We start from the raw sequence: 8,724 nt of genomic DNA, 5'->3' as shown, positions 1-8,724 counted from the left end.
TCACCTGTATGGTAGGCAAAATTGCCTTGCTAGTGCAACGCCATCCACAAACTGCCTCAAAGCTTCCCTCACAGCTCCCTGATGAGCATACAGCTGACCAACTTGTAACAGGGATGAGAGCAAGTCATTTAGGATTGACAAACTAGACAGGTTTTGGCCAGAACTTTCTGATGTGGCTAGCAAATCTGCACAAACAAAAGGAATAGATGCCAAAATATGTGATTAAAAGTTTAATAATAAAACAGAAGAAAACTCTCCCATGTTTCAGGCCAGTTTGATTGCACTTTTCTCTATATTTTAATCAGGATAATAACACATCCAATTACAAGCACAACTCTATCTCAAAGCCTGAATTAGGATTGCAAGGTATTGCCAACCACATGATTTAGGTATATATTATCAGGGGCTTCATTAATGTTTTCTGCAGGAGGGAAACTGGTTTTCACAGGCGGGCAAAACTCTTTGAACTGAACTTCTTTATAAGATAAACTTTCCTCCAGACCGTCAAATCAGGTGGGCAAAACCGTCCTCACAACCGGTCAATTTGCCCGGTGCCTGGCCCTTAATGAAACCCCTGTATTATCCCAGTCATCAGAACACATTGTCCCTTGTAGAAGCTCATAGAAATCAGGGGCACTACTTTGCAAGCAGGGCTCTGCAGAATTGTGTCAAGAATAAAAGGAAACAAAAATTCCTCAATCACCTTACCCAACAAATTTTCCTTTTGCTTGTGTATCTGTTTGTCAGTACAAAACGCATCTAAACCAAAGATTTCTTCAGCCATTTGTGTTAGTTTATGAAGTGCATCCATAGCCCATTCCAGGAGTCAGTGAACCAAGTAGAGGATCTCAACAATGATAATACTAAAAAAAATAACTGTCACCTGGGAATTACTCATAAACTCATGAATTGATTCACTGATCAAAAATTATCTGGTTGAACAGACTGTTTTGTTGGTACTAAGTCTGCCTAAATTTTCACAGGTCACTTGGCGACGGTTTATGAAAACAATGAAATAAAAAATCAATATTGGGGAGCTGGGATTGAGCGGTGGTGAGGTCACTCGCCTCCCATTAGTTCAATTCTTGGACCTGGTGTCACATGTGGGTTGAGTTTGTTGTTAGTTTTTTTCCTTACTCCAAGGATCTTTCTAGGGGTCTCCAAAAACAAACACTCCAAATTCCAATTAGACCTAGTATCAGTGGACAAGAAGAGCCATCTTATGGAATATCCACTGCTAAATTCCCATTTCCATTATGAAAAAGTTACTGAATAACTGTGGAGAAGAGTAGATCTAAGTTTTGGAAAGAGGAATTTCCAAAGAAGAAGAGTGAACTTACCAACTGTTATCTTAAATTTGTGGATTGTGGGTGGGAGCATTGCATATTCACAGCAAATTGATTTCCATCTGGCTTTCAACAGATGGGACTTGTAACTCTTGTGTGTGAAGACTTCACTCTGCAGTGCTTCCTTCAGGGAGACCTCCCCTTCCGCATACTCAATATTAATCAATGAAAACCACGACTGACACACACATCACAAACTGAACAATCCCGTGTTTACAGGTACTGACTATTATAGACCTGTTTAATTGGTATTTCCTCCTATACCGTATATTGTGTAATATACATGAAAAAATTTCTCAGTTCTGATTGGTTAAGATGAATGCAGTTTTCAGTTAATTCAGTGCAGAAGAGAGTTAATTCAGTACAGAAGAGGGTTAATTCAGTGCAAAGAAAGAAACAAACCAGACATTCTGATTGGTCAGAATAATTGGTCAATGTCAATGTCAAGGTCAATGTCACTTGCAGGATTTCAATAAATTATTTTTGCACGTGATGCATGCGCTTTTCTTCCGCGTGGTTATGAGAAGCTACCTCATATTTTTTCATGTATATTATTAATACATAATCACATGATTTTCTCGTGCAATTTGGAATAAATAATCACTTGTAAATGTTTTCAAAGATCACAAATTGCACTCACCCTATGGGCTCATGCAATTTTGTTAGTCTTTGAGAAAATTTACTCGTGCTTATTTATTCCAAATTGCACTCAAAATCATGTGATTACTATACAAATTGGATTTCCCTGCTGCTCTCAGAGGCTAGCTGGCCCACAGTTTCCTTGCCTAAAGCTATTCCAAGTTCTTCAGCACAAAGAAAAATCACCAACATGGAGCTAGAGTACCACGTATACATGTATGCCTGCATGATGAATGCTTGTTTAACCCTTTGACTCCCATGTCAGAGACCAAGACAGGAATTCTCCTTACAACATCAATACAATGTCAAGCAGACAAGTGAGGAGAATAAAGAAAAAAATCAATTGTAGAGGATTATTTAGTTAATCCAATACCAAATTTTCCAAACTTACATCACGAGAAGTGTTTGGCAGACAGTAAGTAGAGTTAGTTAAAGCAGTGATAGGGTTAATAATGATTTTGATTTTTCATACCTTTCCTGTGACTAGCAAATAGTGACTCTTCGCCAACAAGAACTGAACCCATGAAGTACTGCAGGGCTCAAATCTATCAACCAGGTTACTTGTATGAGACAGAATAATTGAAGCATGTGACAAGTCCAGAATGTCACACAATGAGTGAACAGCATCACTTAGGGCACACAATCCATTATCCAGCATATCTTTGGTACCAACTGATTGGGATATACTGGCAGCCATGCAAAGAGCACTAGCTTTTTTTAAGGGCTGCAAGAAAACAATTCATTCATTGAATGAATAAAGGGGGTAAGATTCTGATGGGAAACTGTTGTAAATTAAAATAGTAAATAGTCTTTATTTCACTGATAAAATACATATCAAGTGTTACATATAAAGTGTAATGGGCTAAAATGTGTATTAATTACTTACAGCCAAGTTATGCTTAAAACCAAGTCTATTAATAAAAGAATTTTTAAAATGCTCAGTATTGCAAAGCGGATATAAATTATTGGCTTAACTTGCCTAAGCCTAAGGGTAGCAGAGTTAATCCTGGGAAGGGAGTGGTGCAATGGAAGATGTTCCCACACGCTTAATTTTTTGAAGATACCCATATGTTGTGCTGCATCAGATGGGGCAGATGGGGGGGTGGAATTATAAGTACATATAATTTGGTTTCATCAGCTGAGTTGATAATGTACATGCCAATCGGATGCTGAAAACAATTTCTGAAGCTGATGTTTCAAGTATTAACCCTTCACCATTTGCTCTGATAAAGGGCTTAACCTTGGAATATCAGCTTTAGAAATTCTTTGCTGCGGCCAATTAATATTTATTAACCCAGTTGATACAACCAAATTATCTTGTAATAACCTCCAACAATGCAGAACCTACATTATTCATTACACCACTGATAACAAAGGCAAGGATCCTCACTGTATAAAATTTACCAGTCGAGATAAAAAAGACCTGACTGGAGAAAATCATTCTTTTCTGTTGAGTGATAGCCTTTTCCTTCAAATACTTAAATCTCTTAAAACTGCTGTCATTTCTTGTACCGAAACATTTTTTTTAACATTTCTATTGCCATGGTCATGTTGTGACAGGACTGCATGAACAGTTAATTGCCTGTGGGAAATCCAAATCGTCACCAATGAAAGTACGTAGCAGGTTTCACCTGTTTTAAAAGCCCAAACATTTCAGCAGTGATAAGCAAGTAATGATATGTCTCTTCAGGATTAATAAGATGGTCCAGGTCAACCTAGAACATAAAAAAAAAATTCAGTGAGAATAACATTCATGCAAGATTAAATGTATTGTATACAGTGGGAGATGCAGTAACCCAATGGTTAGTATGCTGCACTGCGGGTCAAGAGGTCTGGGTTTGAGAACTGGCTGGGTCATTTTGCTGTGTCCACTTGGGCAAAACACAGCTTTCTTTTCTATCACGTGCCTCTCTGTAACCAGGAGTACAGATAAAAAGCCTGCCAAGTGATAAAATGCTGGGGGAAGGGGATAACCTTGCAATGGACTAGCATCCCATCTTGGGGGAGTAGTAATACGCCTAGTTGCTTAGCCCTTTAACTCCCAGAAATGATTTAAACATGTATCTTCTCCCTTTAAAGCCCATACATGATTCAACAGGTAATGAGAATACTTGAACTTATCATGTAGAAGTTGTTCTCTTGATCTAACACCAAATTCTTATAACTTATTTACAAGGAAATGTGTAGCAGCTAGAGGGGAGAATTAGTGATTAGGTCTTGGGATTTAAAGGGTGAATTCAATGGAAACCAGGATAACCTCGGGCTGGGTGGGCACTCTGTTTGAGTGCAGACTTAGCACAGCATTTAAATTTTAGTAATCCATAAATCTTTAATGGCACATCTTTCAAATTGTTTAAGTACCTATCGTAAAACGTCTGAAAGTATCAAAAGCTGATACCTATTTAGTTCTCACAACAAATTCCCCATGAAAGAAAACTGTTCTTGGAATTTTACAGTTTCACTTGTTTTCAAATAAAGAATTCTCACTGCCAGTGAAAAAATATTAATGTTTTGGAAATTAAAGTAAAAAAATATATTACATAGCCCTAAAATGCTTTTTCCAGGAAACATTTACCTTTCCACTGGTGTCTTGTTGCAGTGATTTGGTCCTTAGTGACGTCCACATTTCCAAAGCTGCACAAAGTGATTCCATAAATGGTTGCTCCAGGCAGATATCTTCTATCTGAAAAGTTACACCAACATTTCATTTGACAGTCTGATATTTTGAGGGAATGAGGTGCTTTTGGGGATGCACGGGAGGTGCAATGTCAGGGCCCCTTTCCCTTCTGCATGGTCCTCCATGTACACGTACAGGTACAGTATGTTGTTGTTGTAGAAAAACTGACTACAAAATTCATGTCTATTGTAAAACAGGCACATGACATTTCATCAAAGACAACAATTTGTTCCTGAAAATGTGTTGAACAAGGAACAATATAAAATCTGTATAAGTAATGTTCACTCTAGACTTCAAATTAACTGAAATCAACTTCTTGCCCTAGTGCGTCTCTTTGTTGGAGGCACACTCAGTGGCCTAACAGATAGCCTGCAGCCAGCACGACCTCAAGAAATCCAAATTTGAGACCTGGGTGGGTCATCAAATTGTCAGATCAGATCTTAATCAAAAAAGTTTCCAGTACTTTCCTCTTCTCCTTCATAACTGTCAGAAAGCTCTGGCCTTGCTGAAGTTGCTCTCTCATTTACTGCATCTTTGTGCTCAAGCAAAGCCTGCCATAAATATGCAGCACCAAGTCTATCCAGCAAACGTGAATGCATGTTTTTCTCCTCATCCTGACTATCTGTTGAGTCCAATAACTGCTCTAGAGTCTCCCCAGCTTCTTGACAGTACTGCGGTGCAGATCTAAAGAAACTCAGCTACTATTAGTGTCGAGCCCTGCAGTGTCTGCTCATCGCAGGTCTAGGTTTCTTTTGATGCAGATTTGATGTACTTGAAAGGGATCAATTTTTTTTGTCCCTGCCCATCAAGGTGTCTGCTGAGTAAAGATTCATTTTAATAAAAGTAACTGACAGTTTGAATGACCAACTTTGTCCTTTCAATAAGAAGATGATAAAAATTCTTCACAATTAATAGGAGACTTGGTCAATCCATGGTTACCATGCTGAACTCCAATTTAAGAGGACTGTTTTGGAGTCCTAACCAAGACCACTGTGTTTTGTTCTCAGGCAACCCACTCTAGTTTCAGACTGACCCTTTCCAACCATGAGTATGGATTGGTAATAGCAACTTAAATGCTGTGGATTTACAAGCAAGGGCTCGAAATTAATGGTAACCCATTAACCAATGGTTAGTAATTTTCAACGTTTGGTTACTAAAAATTTGTCCAACTAACCCGACATGGTGAGTAAAATTTTCTAACATATTTAAACATCAGTAGACCTCAGGGCAAAGAGCACGTAGGCCCGACTCTCAGAGGAATACTTAGAATACTCAAGTTGTTAAGTCAACTTTAACTCTTTTTAGAGAATGCTGTAGATGTACTGTTCTTGACTAATCATGGTAAACAAGAGGGAAATAAAATAGGTGGATAATTGTCTACGTTTTTGAGGTCACTATGCAATTTCAGCTACTCTTTAATTTGTCCTAGTTGTTATTATCAAAATGTTCAATATTTGAGATATCGTAACTTGTGAGCTTGGATACCAAACTTTATTATTTGGTTAGTAAAAAAGATGTCTACTAACCCGAAGGGTTAGTGATCCAAAAATTAAATTGGAGCCCTGCCTGCCATTGACTAACATCCTGTCCAACAGCACTAGGCCTTTCAGGCTGGTAGCTAAGAAGTTAGGCTACTGGCTGAAATTTCAAGTGAGGTGGCTCAAAGGCGGTGAACAATTGTAATTATACAATGAAATATATGAAGTTCATATATTTTGAACTGCGGTATTAGATACGCATGATGCACAATCCTCACAGTAGATAGCGCTATTGCTTAAATAGCGCTATCTACTGCGAGGATCGTGCATCATACGTATCTCATACCGCAGTTCAAAATATATGAACTACAGCAATTTGCCCTACTGCTGTGTCATAGCTGAAAAAGTTTGGAACAATTCAATGAAACATTTTGGCAGGTACAGTTGTACTTCACTTATGAAAGGGGAAACCATAAGAAGAAGTCAGAATGTAAAAGAAAGTATTTTGTTACCTTTTGGTCTTGTAACAAGCAAGCTCTTCCTGCAAAACAAAACAGAGCTGGCTTCCTTCTACATCTTTTGCATCTTCTTGCTCTGCAAATGCACTGCATAGGGTTCTGAGAAGAAAAAAGAACCAAGAAATTTCTTCAGACAGTTTCCAATTTACTCAATCTTACTTTAATTATGTAATTCTTCAACACCATAATGATTATATCATTTTGTCTTTTTTTATCACTATGCCTTATCTCTCCAGAGTCAACCTTAAAAATATTAGAATTCCCCCCATTTTTTTCTTCCCTCTTTAAATTAATTTTATCTGATCCTTTTGAAGCCTTGAACGAGCCAAAAACTAGGATTTTGGTGTATTGAGGTGAGGAATCTGCCACATTTCAACGGTTATGTTATGATAGTGCTTGAATAATTTTTATTCACTTGCTGCAATGCATAAAAAACTCACTCCTCCCTTTTCTGATGCATCGCAACTTGTGAATAGAAATCGTTTGAGGGCACTTCCCATGGAATAATCTTTATATTTGCTGCATGTATGTATGTTCTGTTTGATTATGAAAACAACATGCATGTATTTGATCAAGTTTAAACAAATTAAAACCAATTTTCTGGAGTTCTTGTAACCTTTTTTTTACACATTATGATCTGACATCTGCTTAAAACTCATAAGCTTTAAGTTAATCGACATCAAAATACTAATATTTATTTTGAACTCTATTGCAAACCTGCATCTCTCAGACTGTTTTTCTCCCTCCTGTAGATCCTTCACCAGCTCATGTTTCACTGAGACCCATTGTCTGACTGGCTGTTTTAGGGTGTGGGCATCAGAGGCTGTTTTCAGTGCTACCAGGACCACAGTTGAAGCAGTCTTTGGTGCATCCCTGATTCTTTCGGCTCTTCTTTGACAGTCAACTAGCAAGGCATACTTTGTGAGTAGCTTCACCTGAAAAGTATTTTTCAAACATTGCCAAATAAACATTTTCAAAACTCACCATGTCATTGTTAGCCAACATTAGATTTGTGATCAGCAACTTATTCTACATTCACCCTTTAACTCCCATGAGTGACCAAGACAGAATTTCTCCTTACTGTATCAACACTATATCAAACAGACAAGTAATGAGAATAAAGACAAATACCAATTGATAAAGGGATTATAAGTTAAGCTAATACCAAATTCTCCAAACTTAGATCATAGAAATTGTGAAGCAGACACTAAGGAGAATTATGAATGAAATCTTGGGAGTGAAAGAGTAATAAGTTTTCCCCTCTTACCCACCCTTGTTCCTATTTGGTTCATCGCAAACCTGTTTCATGTTTGTAGCCATAGCAAATTGACCTCATGAGCTAGAAGGCCTATCTTGTCACAGCTTATTTCAGTTTCAGAATCATGAACTGATTAGGAGTGTTGGTGATTCCCCCTAGAAAGAATACCAGTTCATGAAAAGATTACTCCCCTCTAGCGCTCCACACTAATGGTAGCCAACTAGCCACAGACTAGTGGAAATTCAGTTTTGGCTAGTGGTTTCTGATTTCCAACAGCCAGTTTGGCTAGTAAACAAACTAAAATTGCTGTAACATCTAAGATGTCACTGGCCACTTGGCTAGTAAGTTGAAAAGTTCAGCACAAAACTTTTTGTCAAAGTTTCCCTTAAAGTCTTCCAAAACCCCTTTATACTCCTGTGCTGGGTTGTTCTTTACTTCTACATGTGTTTAGCTACCAGTAATTAAGAAATTTGTCGAATTCTGGTAGTTGTTGACTGTATGAAAGGACCTTGTTCTAGCTTAGAACACCTGCTTCCCATAAGACAGTCTTGAAACAATACTTGAATGTAACATTTTCAGCAAGGAAAACTCTCATGTATAGGGTCAAACCATAGTTCAACTGAACTATTAATTATTTCAATAAACTTTAAATTATAGTACCTTCATCAATTGAACAGACTTTACCTCTTCAGCTTGGACAATGATTTTCTCTTCTGTTTCAGCTCCAAAGCTACAGATTCTTAACTCATCACAGGCAAGAGCCAGCAATGGCACTCCGTCAGTAAAACAGTCGCTTTGATAGGACACA

General features: G+C 37.8%; 1 long non-coding RNA gene across 1 annotated transcript; it reads right to left on the bottom strand.

The window, feature by feature from the left end:
- On the bottom strand, positions 1 to 1,259 carry LOC148716030 (uncharacterized). Its single transcript, XR_015995627.1, has 2 exons — positions 709 to 1,259; positions 1 to 185 (listed from the first exon to the last, which is right to left on the bottom strand). It is a non-coding gene; the product is annotated as an uncharacterized LOC148716030 (long non-coding RNA).
- Positions 1,260 to 8,724: the final 7,465 nt, after the last annotated feature.

The sequence above is a fragment of the Stylophora pistillata genome, chromosome 14 (assembly GCF_964205215.1).
Source record: "Stylophora pistillata chromosome 14, jaStyPist1.2, whole genome shotgun sequence".
In the NCBI taxonomy this organism is placed as follows: Eukaryota; Metazoa; Cnidaria; class Anthozoa; order Scleractinia; family Pocilloporidae; genus Stylophora; species Stylophora pistillata.
This window is presented reverse-complemented; position numbering and strand designations above follow the sequence as displayed.